Raw genomic sequence first — 18682 nt, 5'->3', positions numbered from 1 at the left:
GGCATGTGCAGGCGCATCTGGCAGCTCGGCATGAGCACGCCTGTGCGGCCGCGCGCACCACATAGCCTAGCAGGAACGCTGCTCCTGGACCAGTCAGACGTCTTCTGTACTCTTCTGGCTCCATGATTCTTGCTCTCTTGGCTGCTCAGTGGCGTGGCTTCAGGAGAGTGGGAATAGAAGGAAACGGTTAGCTTAGCTCAGCCTGGTGGGTAGGGCTCTTTCTTGGGAAGTGGAAGGTGTGGATTAAAACCCCCTTGTGGACCTCTCTCCTCCTCCTCCATTAAGTGTAATCCAAGTATGCCTAATAGTTCCAGCCCCTCAGGAGAATTAGGCACAGGGACGATTAGTGTGCGAGTCCCAAATGGCTGTAAGCTGAATTCAGATGCTAACACGCACATCTCATTCAAAAAGGCAGACATGCTGAGCATGCACAATAGCGCTTTTTCAAATGTATAGGTCCATTTTTGTCCAATTTCTATAATGCATAAATCCACACTAAAACATCTAGTACTTCACACATCTATATTCAGGACTTTGCTGAATCGCAGGCTATCCAAAAAGCTCACAAAATCCAACTAAAAAGTGAAATGTGCAGAAAAATTCCTTTTATAACTGGGTCCTGCTCCCCCTTTCCCCCAAGTGGAAAAAAAAAACCCTTGAATTATGCATCTAATCTACCTGCACAGTGTCTGAGGGAAGTTAGGTGATCCATAAAACTGAGCTCACTAGAGGTAGCCAGTAGGAAATGCCTCACCCCTATCTGTAGTATGGGTGCTTAATTCAGGGCTGCAGACAGTTGTTTCCACCTACTAGTGATCCAGAGCCTGGAACCTGCTCATGAGGGAAGGCATTTATTATTTTTCTTTCCAAGAACTGAGTAGGGCTCACTGTTTTCTTTGAAAAGAAAACAGTGAGGGTGTTTCCCAAGGGTGTTACCCTGCTTGACAGGATGCAGGGCGATCAAGGTAGAGGCAATCACCCACCAACAGTTGGTGAAGATCTCATGAGGGAACATCTAGAAAGGCTGGATAACTACAGGTCAGCAGGATGAGATGAACTGCACCCGAGAGTACTGAAAGAACTGGCTGTCATTGTTGGACATCCCTTGGCAAAACTAGTTGAGACTACGTGGTACTCGGGAGAGGCACTAGAAGATTGAAAGAGGGCCGATGTGGTGCCTATCTACAAGGAAGGAAAAAAGGAGGATCCAGGGAATTACAGGCCAGTTAGTTTGATCTGAATCCCTGGAAAAATCCTGGAAAAAATAATCAAACAATCCATTAGCAATAGGCTAAATGGGAGGCAACTCTAATGGATAGCCAATATGTCTTTGTTCCAGGCAGGTCATGCCTGCCCCACATCATTTCCTTCTATGACCAGGTAACATGCCACCTGGATAAGGGAGATGAGGTTGACATCATATACTTAGATTTCAAAAAAGCCTTTAACTTGATATCCCATGATATGCTCATGGTAAAATTGGGGAACTATGGCCTTGATAGTCCAACAGTCCAGTGGCTAGGAAACTGGCTCCAAGGCAGGACTCGGAGAGTAATAATAGATGGAGCTGAGTTAGCATGGCGCTTGGTGACCAGCGCCATCCTTCAGGGTTCAGTACTTGGACCTATGCTTTTTTAACATATTCAAGAATGAGTTGGATTTGGGTGTTAAAAGCGGGACTGGCAAAGTTTGCAAATGACACCAAATTATGGGGGACTGTGGTCACGCTGGAGGATAGGCTGGGGATACAGGTTGACCTGGACAGGCTCGCAAGCTTGGTGGATCAAAACCTGATGATGATCAACACTGAGAGGTGTAAGGTGCTCCACCTGGGGAGAAACGACCTGCAACATGCTTACAGGGTCGGTTGTGCTACACTTACTAACACAGCAACCAAAAGAGATCTGGGGTCCTTGATAGACCATAGAATGAATATGAGCTACCAATGCAATGCTGTAGCTGGTAAAGCAAACAAAACACACACGCATCTGCCGATGCATCTCAAACAAGACTAAGGATGTCACCCTCCTGCTTTACTCGGCCTTGGTGAGGCTGCAGCTGGAGTACTGCATCCAGTTCTGGGCATCACACTTTGGGAAGGATGTGGACGGGCTTGAGAGAGTCCAAAGTAGTTGGAGATGGGCCCTATGAGTAGGCCATATGATGAGAGCAGGGCATATGATGAAAGGCTGAGAGACTTGGGTCTGCTCAGTCTGGAGAAAAGACTCTGAGGGGACTTGATGGCAGCCTATAAGTTTATAAGGGGTGAACATCAGGAGCTAAGAGGACACCTGTTCACCAAGGCACCCCAGGGGAAGACTAGGAAAGATTGTCATAAACTGATAGAGGATCGCTTCAGATTAGACATTAGGAAAAACTTCTTTATGGTCTGTGTGTCCAGAGTCTGGCATAGACTCCCCCCACAGGTGGTACAAACATCTTCCCTGGGGATCTTCAAAAGACAGCTGGATGCGCATCTAGCTGGGGTCATCTGACCTCAGCAGTCTTTCCTGCTGTGAGCAAGAGGGCTAGACCTGCTGATCTCTGAGGTACATTGCAGCCCTTAACATCTATGAATAAAGCTTGGGAGGAAGAGTTGTACTGGGGTTTTAGGTCCCTGCTACACGTTATGCTGAAGACATGATTAACCAGAGCTTAGGTACCTACACCCATTCTTCTAAAAATCAGAGCCGGCAGGCTTAGAAAATCAGGGGGCAGGTTTAGGCACACGTGGAAAATGGAGCGCTGCAAAACAGTCGTGCCAAAGAAAGAGAAAGGAAGAGGTAACAACCACCCTTTCTCTCATACAACATGCACCTTTTCCCCCAAAAATCAGGGGCTGGAGTGCACGTTATATGTGAGGAAGTGTAGTAAAAGTGTCTGCTGTTTATCAGGCAAAAGTAAAATATGAATGCAGTCCACAAGGAGCAGAACAGTAAGCAGGCTCAACTCCCTCGCAGCCCCTACTCGGTTACGTACTCCAAGGAAACTGCCTTTCAAAAACAAGGTGGGCATCTTATTCCAAGATGCATTGTATGCCCAAAAATATGATACTAAGGAGTTCAGACAGTTGCACAGCAGGGGCCAGGGAAGAAGGAAGTTTGGACACAGGCACCTAAGTTTGCCTAAATCCTCTTGAGGTGTTTTGCCTAAGGTCACAGAGCAAGGAAGACTTGAACTTGAATTCTGTCCAAATTCAGCCCGGCAATCTAAGCAGTGTACCATTTTCCCTTCTGTTAGCTGAAATTTGTTTGACTTTATAAAACATGAGGTGCTTTGGAGCTCTGTGGACCATGGACTTTGCCTCCAAAACACCATGCAGGACTATATATTTTGTAAGGGATAGCGGGGGTAGGGGGAGTTCCTATTTCCATTTATGTTCTCATATGCTCCCTCTATTTTTAGCTTGCTTCCTTGATGAGATCAGTCTCCAGGCACTAGACAAAAAACACTTCTTCTCTTTCTTCAAAAAGTCATCAGGAACAGCTGCTGCACTGACCTAATCTCTCATTCTTCCCACGCTCCTGTAGTATGGCTTTGGGAGCTAAGACCAAGCCTGCATTTTGAGTTTTGCTCATATTCACCTCTATACACATATGAAGATGCATACCAAAAAGTGAACTGGCTGCATGAATCTTCAGAGTCAAGAAATGTTTCACTGTTGCTTGTTTGCAGGTTTGTGTAAGACCGAGGTAGATCTGATCTAAAAAAGCAAGAGAGTCTAAAGAAGGGGTCAGTAACATTTTTGGGCAGAGAGCCAACCCCCCCCAAAACTTTGACTTGTAAGATGTTGATGTATCGGGTGGATGGCAGCACAGCCCTGGCCCCTTCCTCACTGTCCGCCCCAAGGCGCGCATGCACCTGCCACCGGCTGGGGGCTCTGTGCACCCCGGTGCAGCTGCTTGCAGCCTCCCTGCTGCGAGCAGCACGGGCTCCATGCTCGCCCGAGACCCCAAGCTAGTTGTGGCAGGCCAAGCAAAACAGCTTCACGTGCCACGCTCCGGCATGCATGGCAGGGGTGGCCAACCCCTGGACTAAAGTGCCAAATTGATCGCAGAATTTTTAATTCTTTGCCTGGGGATCCCTTGTCAACACCAGTCCTTGCCATCTAAGGGCTGTTTTGTGGCTTTTCCAGAAAATGACTTGTTGACCTACTCACTTTCTATCATGCAGATGCCCACATCAAAAGTACCATATTTTCTTGCATACAGTGCACCCCAGAATAAGATGCACCTCAAGTTTTTGAAAGGCAGAATGAAGAAAAAAAGAAGTTTCCTTGTAGCAAGTAACTGAGCAGCAGGTGCTCGGGAACTGAGCCTGCTCATTGTTCTGCTCCCAGACTTTACTTTTGCTGTTGCCAAATAAGCAGCAGAAATTATTCATACAGGATTTCTGACATGTAATTTGCACTCCCGTTTCCAGCAGCTGATTTTTGGAGGAAAAGGTATGTGTTCTTTTGAAAAAATATGGTACTTTTCAGAAGCTTGTCTCACATTCAAAAAAGTGTGCGTGTACATCAATTTGATCCGTATTCTCTCTTCTGTAGAGGTGGCCCCTCAGGCAGGTATGTTGATGCAGTAAATACTCTCCTGGGAGATCCCGGTCAGTTTGGTGTGTTTGTTGTCTCGTATCAACCAATTGTGCACCTTCCTTCCCTTTGACTAACTCCTCTTTCTAGTCTGATTACACTGCTGTGTACAGTACGATGCAAGGAAGGTATGGGAAGATGTGCAGTCATTGCTTCTGTGTTGTCCACAACTCAATCGAGTTGGATCCTCTGGTCAGTTCTCCCATGCACGCATCCAAAATCCACTCCAGCAGCCTTCTATAATTGACAATTAACTTGCGAATCCGTTCCCATGCTATTCTTTCACCTCGAGCACTAGCCACGCTGGATCCCTGCCATGTCATATTTCTTGGATAAAGTAACTCTGGCTTCTCATTTTAAAATGCTTGACTCCGTGTCAGCACAACTTGTTGATCCCTTTCAGAAGAAAACCTGCAGGAAACTGTGTTGCGAGTTTTAAGCATATTTTTCTTTTCCTTTTAAGATTGTCTTCCTCAGAGGGAAGAGAAAGGAAAAAGCCTTGATCTCTCCAGACAGAAACTTACAGAGGAATTACGTATCAAATGAAACTGCTGGTCACTACCCATATAAAAATAGTTGCTTTTGCATTATTTTGTGGCATCAGAAATGGATTATACACCCATTTTCTGGCACACTTTATTTCCACTCCATTTAAACTCATAAAATTCCACTCCAGTGTGGCTGTGAATTCTACCCTTTAAAAGTTATGAGCTGTGACAGAGAAAATTATAAATTCCCATTTGTTTTGTGCACTTGTGAAGGGAAATTCTGTCTTGGCCCAAGCAACATCAAGTCCACTATGCCTTGAACTGATTTATGCAGCCTTTTTTTTTATTTGTTTGCAGCTGCTGTGTGCAAGTACAAATTCACTTACCACACATGCACTAAATCAGCAGTATATAAATGGTTCCTAACTTGGGAAGAAATCCATTAGTGGTTGAATTCATACCTTTTAAAAAGACTCATTTCCTGGTTGTTGGGGAACTTTTATGTGCAATTTTAATATACTCTGAAGTGGAAGGCCAAGTACAAAAACCAAATAGTTAATGTAGTTGGAGATGAATGTTTTCTTGCCCCCTGATCATCCTCCCTTGCACCACGCTAAGCTCTTCCCACCCTTGGGAACATCCAGACTTCATTGCAGTCCCTCGCAGCCCTGGGCTTCTCCCACCTGCAGGCTGTCTTTGCTCCCTCACGTCCCACTTTGCCCTCAGCACCTCCCTCAGCCCAAACCTTATCTGCCCCTCATGCACCCCCAGAATGCCCCAGCCCATCCTCACCCCACACTCCGGTGTCCTACACGCCTTCCTCTCCTCAAAAGCTCCTTAGTGCTCATGACGCCCCACCCTGCCTCTCACAGGCCTAACGAGTCACTTCCCTCCAAAGCTCCTCCCAAACAGTTTCCCCCCATCCTTCATGGCCCCGATCATGGGGAAGATGAGGCAGGGCTTCTCTCCCCCTACCCTACAGCATGCCAGTAGCTTGCCTTCACTGCCCTCCACCCTCAATATACAGAAACCGACAGTTGTGGTTGGAAGAGAACTTGCCTCGGGTGCTTGCCGCACCCCTCTCCATCTGCCCATGCCTTCCTCGCCCTCTCTCTGATTTGTTACCAATTCAGATTACCTAGGAACAAAGCCACCCAGTACAGGTTCTTAGGTAGCAGCACACCTTTATTGGGGGTGAGTAGAGAAGTAGTACCAGAAATGGATAAGACAGGATAATTATAGAATGAAGGCTTGCTTGATTAATGGACGGTCAAGGGTTGTTAACGCCTATTGAGTGAAGAGATTGGCAGGAATCAAGTAGATAATAATACGCCATAAAATCAGTTGAGTTCCTCAGCTCTGTCAGAGTGGAAAAACTTCCTGGCAGGGACAGATGCATTTTAGATTTGTGTGCTGTCAGAATCAAAGTGGAGCTCCAAAGCTCCACATCCACAGGCTGGGCCTTAGGGTTTAGGGAAATGACCAGAGATTTCAGTTTGATTGTCATCACCTGAGAATGTAAATTTGAGCGTGTAAGAGTGTTTGAGCTCAGCATATGGAATCAGGGTTTGGTGGAGAGCAGCTGGCTTGCTCTTCAGAATGGTGAGCAAAGAAACCAAACTGATTTCTGGCTGGAAGAGGTGAAAGACCTGTCTGACATTTATTACAGAATAACATGCTGAGTTTTTTGGGAACAGAGAGGAATCTAGGATGCTTAAATTGCGGGCTTGAGTTACATCTAGCATGAATGAAGATTGTTCTATCCTGGTTATCTAAAAGGGGAACTGATAGAGGCTCCGAAACATGCACTTTTCTGGTAAAAAGTACATAGATGGTGAGGAACAGGCAAAATAGGGTGACAGGAGGAGAAGATAGGGAGGAGAAGTCTCCTTCTTCCAGCTTGTGCATAGCTGTGGGTTGCACCCTGCACAGATGCAGCTATTGGGCCTGTGGCTATGTGTGAATATTATTAATTTTCTTTAAAAATAAGCACCTTCCAGTCCTCTTTCTCTCTTTTCATTCTCTTGTACTCAGCACCTCTGAGGGGAGCAGAAGGCTCCTGACATGCTGTTTCTGTAGTCTCACACAGCGAGCCAGGATGAAAGGAAATGTGGGAATCATATTCAGGCTGTAATCTAATAGCTAACATATAACATGGGTACATGATCTAGATCCCTTACTTGACCTGAGTACTGAGCTCCCATCAGGCCTTTGGAAGTTGATTTAAAGTTTATCCTGCCCTTACTCCACTTTACGGGGGAAGATTACTCCACTTCTTTGGCTGGCTAATCCCAACTGACCTGCTGTTTGATCTGATGCACAGTGTACCGTCTTGCTCTTCATGGGTTCATAGTTGTGTGTCATATTTATATGTGGAGGGAGAATTGGAGTTTTGTTGTTGTTACTTATTACTTCTAGTGCCTTGGGGTTCTTCTTCACACGTACCCTTCCTTTCTCCTCCTCCTCTCCCGACCCTCTCATCATTTTTTTTCTAGCAACAGATCCAGGGAAGTTCAAGGAAGTAAGCAAGATGCATCCTTTCGGGGATACAGTAAATTGCTTTCTTTCCCCCTTTTCCCTCCGTAAAAAAGGCATGAGAAAGGATGAACTGTGTTATAGCTCCATCCCCGGGCAGTTCCTTTGCAAGGCGTTACTCTGAGCTGACTGCATGCGTTCTGTTTGGTATAAATGACAGTGAAAATCTGTCTCAATTCTTCCTGTATATATTCTCCCCCTTGTATTCACTTTAAAATTACATTTCTCACTCTCATTGTTGTCAGGCCCACCTTTCAGTGCCCAAGGGACTCTGTTAAAAGTATTTTTATTTACTTTTGTTTCGGTTCCGTTTTTAACTTCCTCTCTCCTATCACTTTCTGTTTCCTACAGTGTCACTGAGCCAAACAGAAAAAGACCAAGGAGAGTGTGAAATTTACAGCATGCATTAACATCCTTGCAATAAAAATCTTTTTTCTTCCCTAAATATGATGAAGCATCTGACATACCCTGTACTATTTTTTTTTTCTATAAGGTCATAAGATCATGTTTCCTGTCTGAAGCAGTGGCTAGATCATTCTTGGTTTCAAAAACACTTAAGCAGAGACTGAGGAATGGAGGTATTTATTTTCAGTTGACCAAGTGGATTATTTGGTAATTCAAGGGTGTCATACATTTATATTATATAAATTTCCCATGTGGGAATATTGTCCAAGCAGTACAAGCAACTGAACAAATAATTGTAGCATGTCCAGATCCTTTTAAGAAGGCAGGTCTGTATTATTTTCACCATTTACTAGATGACTATACTGCCCAAGACGATTAATAATAGAGCTAATAAGAGATTCTAGGACAAAGCTTGAGTCTCCTGACCTAGAGGGACCAGATCAACAAAAGCAATTGGTAGAGGTACACCGATATTTCAGTCCATATCATATTGGCACCGATAAAAGGAAAATTGACATCATTGACAGTTGGCCTTTTTTGGCTGATGTGGCTGATAATGTCACTGATTAAAGGCCGTGTGCATTTGTGCAGTTGCAGCATGCATGTGGCCAGGAATGCAGCCCAGCAGCTTGGAGAGCAGTGTCAAGCCGGTACGTTTGTCAGGGGGAAGGGGCTTGGCTGTGGCAGATCAAGGGACAGGGGAGGGAGCAGGGACAGAGCCAGGTGCTGCCCAGTGAGGGCGGGATGTGGGACAGAGCCACTGGTGGCTTGTCCATGGAAATGGGGTGGATGGGCAGTTCCTGCTGCTGTGCGCACCCCTGGGGGAGGTTTGGGAGGCATGTGCCCCCTGGATTTGTGTGGTGTGAGGGCAGGCTGCCTGCAACAAACTCGGGGCCAAGGGTTGTGCCAGCCTATTCCCAGCAGGGGGCTGGGCCAGGGCTGGGCTAGGGGCAGGGCAGGGCAGGGCGGGTGGCGGCACTGGGAGGGTGGGCTATGAGGAATTTTGGAGTGGCTGTAGGCCACCCCATAATCCCTCCTCCCAGCACTGTTGCTGCTTGCCCCACCCCCACCCATCCCTGCCTGCCCCACCCCAACCCACCCCATGAATGACTCATGTCCCCAGTGGCTGGAGGTGCACAGCAGTGGCGGGAGCACTGCAGTGGTAAGCAGGGGAGCTCCCACAGACGCCACCGGCACTGGTGGGAGTGGGGGGACGAGCGCTAACCAAAGGATGGCGACCATCCGCAGACACTGCTGGCTGCGGTGGCAGTGGCTAGCAGGCATCGTGGACTGCCCACAGACGCCGCCGGTGGTGTTGGTGGCGGGGTGGTGAGCGGCAGCTACCCACAGACGGCTCCTTTTTATAGGGGGTGCACTGCCACGCTCGGGGTGTATGTGCACCTGCATGCACCCCTCCACGTCGTCTCTGACCCACCCTGAGCGCTGCCCCAGGCCAGTACCCCTGCTGGGAAGAGGCTGGCTCAGCCCCTGAGCCCGCAGTGGGCAGCCCACTTTCGCCTCATGCACAAATCTGGGGGGCACATGCCCCCACGCCTCCCCTGGGGCTGAGTCACCCACAGCTCTGCCCTGCATCCTGGCCTGCCCAGAGAGTGCCTGCCCCTGCCCCTACCCCAGCCCCACTTTCTCCCTCACCGCAGGGGCCCTCAATCTGTTCCCCCATGCCCCTTACCCCCCTCCCACAGACTTACCAGCCTAATGGTGTTCTCCAAGCTGTCCGTTTGCATATCAGCAGTCAGATCAGTATTGGCCGATATGGCCAGCCATCAGTATCAACCAAAAAAAATCTTTATGGGTGCACCCCTAGCAATTAGGTCCTTAGTAGGTAACTTTATAGTATCCCATGGTGGGATAAGATTTCAAAGGTGGTTTACTCTAACACCCCCATCCCTCTGCACAGATGCAGGATGTACTATTTCTATACCATCCCAGACTAATGTGGATGCAGCATCTTTTTCAAAAATCCCAAGAAGGTTATTCACCAACTTCCCTTGGTAGTTTGTTTCATTGTCTTATGGTTCTTACGATTAGGAATAGTTTCTGAGATTTAATTTAAATCTGTTTGCTGTATTCTAAACCCGTTGCTTCATGTCCTGCCTTAGGTTTTTCTTCCGCTTTGGCAACCTTTAAAAAGCTGCTACTGTGTTCATTCCCCATCTGCCTTCATTTCATTTTCTCAGAACTGAACACACCCAATTCTCTAAATCTTTTCTTGCATATGCATCTTGTACGAACTCTCTTATCTTTGTTGCTCACCTCTAGATCTCCTCCAGCTTCTTTTTCATCCGTCCTAAAATGCAAGCCCTAAATTGAATGTAGTACTCCAGCTAAGGCCTAACCAGCACCAAGTTGAGTGGTACGGGTGCTGTCTTGCCTTGCATGCATGAACAGAAGTCCTATAGCCCCAAATTGCTTTGCTTTTTTTATTGTAATAACATTACATTGGTGACTCATGTTGAGTTTGTGATCTACCACTTTCAGATCTTCCTTGGCAGTGCTACTTCCTGCTTAATTTCCCCCTCATTCTATAGATGCACATTCATCACGCTGCCGCCTCCTTCCCCTCCCCCCCAACATAGCGATCTTAAATTTCATTTTGTTATCATTTTATCCAAATCCTTTAGGAATTACTATTCCTGTCCTCCAAAATTTTGGCATCTCACCCCAGCTTTTTGTCTTCTACAAACTTGATCAGAAATCTCTCTTTCTTAATCCAAGTTATTTATAAAAATATTAATGAATCCATTTAGTATTGTGCTTTGCTTGAGTTAGGGAGTCAGTTGTGTATGCACCTAACAGTAATTCTGTCTTGGCCACATTTTTTCCAGTTTACTTTTGAGGATGACATGATGTTGTGTCAGAAGTCTTGCTAAGGTCCAGGTATATTATGCTCTCTACATTCCCTTCATTCACCAAGCTAGTTACCCTGTCAAAGAAATAAGTCAAATTGGCATCTGTTTGTAACAAATCTGTGCTGCATGCTTGTGATCACCCATTCTTCTTCCAGGTATTTACAAATTAATTGTTTTATAATTTGCTCTAGTAACTTCCCGGGTATTAAAATCAGGCTAACCAGTCTATAATTCGTTGTGTTCTTCTTTTTCCCCATTTTAAAGATGGGTGCTCCAGACTTCTGAGACCTACCCTGTTACTTGAAAACTGTAATATTACTAGTGGCTCTGAGACTTCTTTAGCCAGTTCCCTTTAGTACCCTATGATGATTAATTTTAAATGCCGAATTAAATTAATCAAATCTGACAAAAAGTTCTTTGACACAACAGTTTACTTATCATGATCCACAGCCCTTCCCTCTTCTCTGCTTATCATTTTCTTTTTTAGCTGCCTGGTCTGGCTTTGTGCAGACTGAGGCAAAGCAGCTATTTACAAGCTTTTCTTTGTTGTATCTTCCATTAGTAGCTCATCTCTTATCTAGCCAGTAGATGATGCTGAAGGAGACACACGTGAAATCCCACCTTTTCCCAGACTTCAGGTCCTACAGCAGCTCTAAAATAGTTTCTAGGGGAAACTAGGCAAGTGGGTAGGTTGGGATAGGCATAGTCTGCAACCTTTCTGTAGGCGTTGTGCCACTGTGCAGCCAGAATTCACGGGGCCAGGGAGAGGGCACAAAGCAAGAGAGGGTGTGAGTGTAGCTCAATGACATGGCATTTTGGTGAGTTGGGGAAAACCTGAACTGTGGTTCCTTCTCTAGGGACCATTATGCATTTTACATTACCAAATTTTTGAATAAGCTATATGCGTGGTGTTGGGTACAAGTAGCAGAACCCAGGAAATAGTTTCAGGCTGTGAATTCCAGTTTCACATAGACAGCTAACCGAAGGCTGCACGTGGGTACCAAAGTTCATGACAGAGAGATTTCAGACACTCCCCTCCTAGCATTTCTTGCTGCTGGGGTATGCATCCTTCTCAGCTTGCTGGCTGTTATAAACCCAAGGATTAGTTGCTTCAATCTCTCCAATCCCTGAATAGAAAAATTAGATGCAATTTGTGGATTTGAGCCTCATCCTGTGCTACTGCCAGTTACTGGCCATGGCACCAGATTTGTGGCATGACAGCCATTGTTCTAGGTTAGCAGTCCACTGGACTGCTCATGCTGTGTCTAAACACCCTCAAGGGGCAAAGTTCAATCAGCTTTTCCTCCTAAGAGCATTTCCAGTATATAATACTAATCTTATATAAGGGTGCTCTTAGCCTATCATGGGTACCATAAAATAGATTTTTGATGATGTAGACAACTCTTAAGTTTAGAATATATCACTCCAGCAGAGGTGTCATCAAGATCTGTCAGCCAAGGAAGAAACTTCTCCTTTAAAACAAAAAAACCTAGCTGTCATTGTACTGTTCCTGTTTAGTGGGAAATCCATCTTTGCTCCATAACGTGGGCTATAGCATGCAAACAAAAATAGTTAAAATTCAGCAAAGTCTGAGAAATAGCACTTCATGGGTGAATGCTGTTGGCCCATGTTGAATTGACTTTTTTTTTTTAAAGAGGTAAGCATTTGGGGCTCGGACTTGGAAGCACTCTGTTTAGTAACTGAGCTTCAGGTGTCTGTCCATGCGTTCTGGGGGATTGCATCATAAATAAGTAGGCCAAGTGTCACCTCTTTCAGCCTTGGCAGCATCATTTTGTTTTGAATTCAAAAGGGACAGCAAGACTCATTGTGAGATTTTAATAGATACTGTACTTTGTTGCACACCTATGTTGTAGTCAGGGTTCTTCCTATTATTTTATTTTATTTTTAAAGAAAAAAAACCCCAGCATTCTCTGGCATGCTTAAATCTTTTCTTAAAACTCAACAAATTTATTGCAGTATGGATATCTCACCATAGGTCTCTTGGGAAGGGAAAGACCCCAGGGTTTCTATTCATACCTAACCCTCTTCTCTACTCTTTCCCTTCAGATTCTATTATCTCCCTCTGGTTTTCTCTCAGCCTGCAGGTTGTATCTGTCTTTCCAACATTGCATATTGTGTTTTTTTTCCTGCTGTTCAACTCTGCTGTGTGCAGTGGCAGCAACAAAATGAAATGGACTAAAATCCTGATCTGAAGTACTGGCACAGAGTGCTTTAGAGATTAGGATTTTAGACCATTATACTTAGCTGCTACCAGAGCAAAGCAGTGTAACAAGGAAACACAATGCAGAAGCCAGAGGTTCTGACTTGGAACCTTAGCCCCAATCGTTCTGCACAGGAGAGGGTTTGCAAGCACTTTGTGATACTCTTTCTGCATAACTTTCTGTTGAGGATGTTCATAGAGAGGATTGAGGCTTCCATTTATTGATGAGGTGCAGAGGACAATCAAGGGAGAGGGCGAGAAACTCCTTTTCACAAAAGTAGATTCTTTCTTGACATAAAACTTAGAAATCTTGCCTCCTCCTCCTACTAATTATTATTATTATTATTCTAAAACATCATTCATCTTAGTGGTCAGCATACTCCATCCATCTAGCCCAGTGGGTGGGCAAAATTTGGCCTCCAGGTTGCATCTGACCCGTGAGGCCATTCTATCCAGCCTACAGGGCCCGTAAAAAATTTAGAAAATTAATATTTCTCCGCCCTTGGTTCCTGTCAAAAATGACAAGAACCAAGGGCAGTAGGACCCAGGGGAAGCCCCAGTAGGCTCCCACAACAGCAGGGCCTGCCCAGCCCCACAGCCCCAGCCAGGAGCCCCAGCAGGGGCTTCTGGCCTGGGACCATGCGGCTGCCCTGCGCTAGAACCTTGGGTAAGGGGTAAGGGGATGGGAAGGGCAGAGAAGTACTGCGGGCAGGGAAGGAGCCTGGGAAAAGTGGCCCGAGGAAAAGCTGACCACAGCGTGGGGGAAACTGAGGGCTGGCCTGGGGGGAAAGTGGCCCTTCCTCTGCCCCATGCCTGGCACCCTGCACTGCAGCTGCTCGCAGCCTGTCTGCGAGTTCCTCAGCTCTGTCACGTGGGGGCTGTCCAGAGGCACAGGCAGCCCCAGGTGGGCTGCGAGCGGCTGCAGCGCAGGGCGCTGGCCACGGGGTGGGCAAGTGGCCGCTTTCCCCCCCCACACTCAACACCAACTTGTAACCCAGCCCCACTATCAGCCTGGGCCCTGAGTGGCTCCAGGCTTGCCCACTGGGACTGCGTGTGCATGCTCTGGACAGCCCCCCTGTGACAGAGCTGAGGCCCCCCCACATGCTGCACTGGGCAGTGTTTGCCGCCACCACCGCCACCGCCTCTGGGCTGCCCAACATGCGAGCTCTGCGTGGGCAGCAGCAGCCACCAACACTGCCCGGTGCGACATGCAGGGGTGGCTGCAGCTGCTGCCACCACACACAGACCTGACATGTGAGTCCAGAGCCAGCACGGAGCCCAGGCGGGTTACAAGCTGGTGCTGAGCGCGGGAAAAAGCGGCCCCCTAACTCGCTCTGTGGCCAGCGCCCTGCACTGCAGCCACTTGCAGCCCGCATGGGGCTACCTGTGCCTGCTCAGGACAGCACCGCATGGGCTGCAAGCAACTGCAGCAGGGAGTGCTGGCCATGGGGTGGGCGAGGGGCTGCACCAGCTTCTTTCCTGCCAGCGAGCAGAGGCTCGGGGCTGTGTGCTGCCCCCCTGCCTGTACCGCAGGGCTGGGAGGAACTAGGAGTGAGTGGGCGGGGAGCCAGCAGGAGCACAGGGTCCATACCGCTGTCCCAGGGCCAGTGCCAGCAGGGCCCAGAGCAGGGTGGCAGGAGCCCAGGGTCCCAGCTGGCAAGGGCTCTATGGAGCCAGACCAGCTCCCCCCAGTCCCTGCTGGTGCAGCACAGCCTGCACCCTGCTCTAGGCCCCACCGGTGCTGGCCCTGGGACATGGGACTAATGTCCCAATGTCTTGGTACCAAAGACATTGGGACCTTGGTCCCAAGATGGTGACCAGGGGAGGGGCACCTGTCAAGGTGCGGGGCTACCCATGCAGCCCCCCACAGCCTGCCTAAACTGGGTAAGCGGCTGGGTAGTGTGTTCTGTTTTCTCCTCCACACTTGACCTTTTTTCCTTTATTCCCCCAGTTTAGGCCTTAATCCCTTTAATCACTTTACCCATATTGCCCAGTGCCATTGAAGGCATCCCATGTAGATTTCTTCCACTGCTGATTTGGTTTCTCCCCTGTCATTGTCCCCTGACTCACAGACCAACTCTACTTCTTTCACACAACACCAAAAGCCTTCATCTGTTCTCTCATATTCAGAAAATTGCCAGTTCCTTAAAGGCAAAGATTTCCTTGCTCTCTACCACCAACATTTTCTCCTTTTATTTTCCCTCCTTACTAAACTTGAGCTCTTTCACTTATTCTGCTCTTGCAAGCTCTCTGTAGAATCATAGAAAATGAGGGTTGGAAGGGACCTCAGGAGGTCATCTAGTTCAACCCCTGCTCAAAGCAGGAAAATCCTCAACTAGATCATCCCAGCCAAGGCATTGTCTAGCTGGGTCTTAAAAATCTCCAAGGAAACAGATGCCACCACCTCCCTAGGTAACCTAAACTTCCCTTGTTGCAAGTTGAGACCACTGCACCTTGTTCTGTCATCTGCCACCACTGAGAACAGTCCAGCTCCACCTTTTTGGGAGCTCCACCTTCTTGGGAACTCTTGGGAATAGCAGGAGTTGAAGGCTGCTGTTAAATCCCCTCTAAGTCTTTTCTTCTGCAGACTAAATAAGTCTGCAGCCTCTCCTCAGATGTCATGTGCCCCAGCCCCCACACCATTTCTGTTGCCTTACCCTGGACTCTCTCCAATTTGTCCACATCTTTTCTGTAGCGGGGGCCGAAAACTGAAAACAGTACTCTAGATGTGGCCTCACCAGTGCTGAGTAGAGGGGAATAATCACTTCCCTTGATCTGCTGGCAACACTACTACCAGTGTGCCCCAGGATGCTGTTAGTCTTCTTTGCAACAAGGGCACACTGCTGGCTCATATTCAGCTTATTGTCCACGGTCACCCCCAGGTCCTTTTCTGCAGAGCTGCTGCCCAGCCACTCAGCTCCTAGCCTGTACTGGTACATGGGATTTTTCCATCCTAAGTGCAGGACTTTGCACTTGTCCTTGTTGAACCTCATGAGATTTCTTTTGGCCCAATCCTCTGATTTCTTAAGGGCTCTCTGAATCCTGGCCCTACCGTCCAGTGTATCTACTGCTCCACTCAGCTTGGTGTCATCTGCATTAACCCGCCTTCCTCTTCTTTCTCATCCTCAACATTTTCTTTCCTTTCTGTGTATAGACATATGTTACTATCCTTGCCTCACTTGAACTTTTCTAGCTATAACTACTGCTCTTTGGTCTTCACTTCTAGATGCACCAAACAGGTTGCCATAAAACAACCATGTTAAATTTTTCACGTCAGACCCATTGCTGGATTCATTCTAGCCTGAGATTTTCTGGGCTCCACGTAACCTGCTCTAGCCAAAGTTTCCAGTGTACTTTTAAATCTGAGGACCAAAGTCTGTATCCCTACACTTTTGTTACTATTAAGTTACCATTCTTTTTGACATCTTGTCTTCCCTTGCTTCTACAACTCTGACACTGCTTGGTCATTTTCCAACTTCTTCAGCCACATTTTCTACTTCGCCAGCTATTTTTCTGTCCTGCCCATCTTCTATGTTCCATTCTTCCCAACCTCCTCTTCCTTCACTAGATTGTGTCCATGGATGACTGCATCCACTCATCTCTGCCCCAAAAAGATACAAGTAGAGCAACATGAGAGGTAAGGTAAGAGTCTTGAAAAGACAGTTTTGTCAAGGAAGAAGGAAACAGTACCAACAGTATAGAAGATGGCATACAGGTCAAGGAAAGAGCAGATGGATTATAGCCCTGCAGACATAGCCAGGAAAAAAATCAGGAGTGTCTGTGATCTCCACCCCTCTAGTGAGCAGGGGAAGACGCAGGCTGGAGGGGATCCAGCTGGCTCACAAACTTTCAAAGTAGAAAAAAAACATTTCAGTCTCAAAGAATCTTTTTTTCCCCCATAAACAAATCCCATGTTTTTTACAAGGGGAAAAATCATTTAAAAACAATGTTTTTTTCACCAAGGAAACCTTGATCCATGTAAACAGTACTATTGCAAAAGATATTCTAGAAAGGACATAAATACACCTTGAATTAGTGACTAGTTGTTTAAAGACTGATTAACTGTTGGACTGCATTGTAAACTGGCATGTTGTGCACATGGTTGTAGACTGGAAAAAAATGTTGTAACTGAAGGTTAGGGGTTGTGATAGGAATTAGGATGTTTGCCAATGGTCCCAGCCAAAGACAGCCCTGCTGGCATATGCTAGCCTAAACTAATACCCATTTCTAACCCATAGAGCTATGTTAGATTCTATCCACAATATAATAATAATGATTGAAGCTGTTGTACCAAGTCACCTGCACTTACAATTTTCTAATGTGTCTTGAGATATTAACCTCTAGTTTTGTGCACAGCCTTTAAGTCCTGCCTAGTAAAACAGTAAGGGTGCAGAAAGAGAGCACCAGTCATTCTCCCCTCCCTCCCAATTCATCATATGGCTAAGATCGAGGGGAAAATGAGGCTGGGCATCGCATGGGAGAGCGATGGATGAGAGAGCACCAGCAATCAACCCGACATGCAGTGTAACATGTCTTAACCATTGTCCAATTCATTAGACAGTGATGCTATGTCTCCAGCAGGCATCTGTAATTAAACCCTGGCAGGTTCACTTTAGAAAATGCAGACGTGCAGCATTTTCTATCATCAGCAGCAGATCTCTGCTCTCTTGCCTGTCATATGAGCAGTGCTGGCCTGTGACCATGGGCCGCTTCTGATTTAGAGAGACGGGATAGGGTTCCACTGAATGATGATGATGAAAAATTAGTCCACCTATTTCTTTTTGGCAAATACCCTTAAAAATATAAACCAACCTGATGGATGCCCTCGGCCACTAAATGTTTGTTACTGATTTTATTTTCCCTGGTGATCAGTCTTTCACAGTCACTCAGGCCTGGCCCTTATGTCCTGCCATTGATCCTTTGATATTTTTAAGAAACCCTCAGGTCAGCTGGCAGCAGTACAGAGCAGAGTTGCCCAGGCAACTGCTGGCAGCCCGGAGGGCAGATGCTCACTCCCTACCAGTCAATGCGTGCAGATGAGACGGCTTTTCCTGAGAAGCCCACGTGACTTCTGACCTTTGGCCAGCTCTGGAGTAACCCAAGAACTTGTGGGGCAGTGTGGTGAACGGAGGGCAAAGGAATAATCTCCACTTTTATGCTGATTCCTGTGCAGACCATCCAGCAGTCTGGATCAGTTACCCTATGGTGGCGCTTAAGGTCTGCAGCCCATGAGCTCACCACTTGGTATATCTGCTTTGCATGGATATATCAATAGATGTGGGACAGGCAGATTCTATGTGGGACTGTCTGTGAGTGGGACAAGGTTGGCTCCAGAGTTTTTTTGTGGAGGGCAAGTTGACAGTGTTATTGTAAGATGTCTCTAAGGGGAGTCTCAAAGGGACTCCCGTGTTTACCCAACTTGCTTCCAGTTTCAGCAACTCAGTGGCCCAGCATGCAAGACAGAGAGCCGCTGGAGACAACAATGAAATCCTCCAAGCCCAAAGGAAGGTAATCCCAACAAGGGTCAAAGGGAGCAGGAGAGCACACAAGCTTTCATGGCTCACCAAAAGCATCC

The 18682-nt window shown here is 47.0% G+C and overlaps 1 protein-coding gene and 1 long non-coding RNA gene across 2 annotated transcripts in view; one reads left to right on the top strand and one right to left on the bottom strand.

Annotated features, from left to right (window-relative positions):
- The window catches only part of KLHL29 (kelch like family member 29), a 473943-nt gene that overhangs the window by 41635 nt on the left and 413626 nt on the right, over positions 1–18682 (top strand). The gene's annotated exons all lie outside the window — the stretch shown is intronic.
- LOC109311603 overlaps positions 14823–18682 on the bottom strand; it is an 18769-nt gene continuing 14909 nt past the window's right edge. Inside the window, exons 2-3 of the long non-coding RNA XR_002101544.1 lie at positions 16899–16902; positions 14823–14999 (exon numbers count right to left, since the gene is read on the bottom strand). This is a non-coding gene — a long non-coding RNA (uncharacterized LOC109311603). The remainder of the gene's footprint in view (positions 15000–16898; positions 16903–18682) is intronic.

This window comes from Crocodylus porosus, unplaced genomic scaffold, assembly GCF_001723895.1.
Source record: "Crocodylus porosus isolate Cpor-Errol unplaced genomic scaffold, CroPor_comp1, whole genome shotgun sequence".
Taxonomy (NCBI): domain Eukaryota; kingdom Metazoa; phylum Chordata; order Crocodylia; family Crocodylidae; genus Crocodylus; species Crocodylus porosus.
Note: the sequence above shows the minus strand (reverse complement) of the source record. Positions and strands in the feature narration are given on the sequence as shown.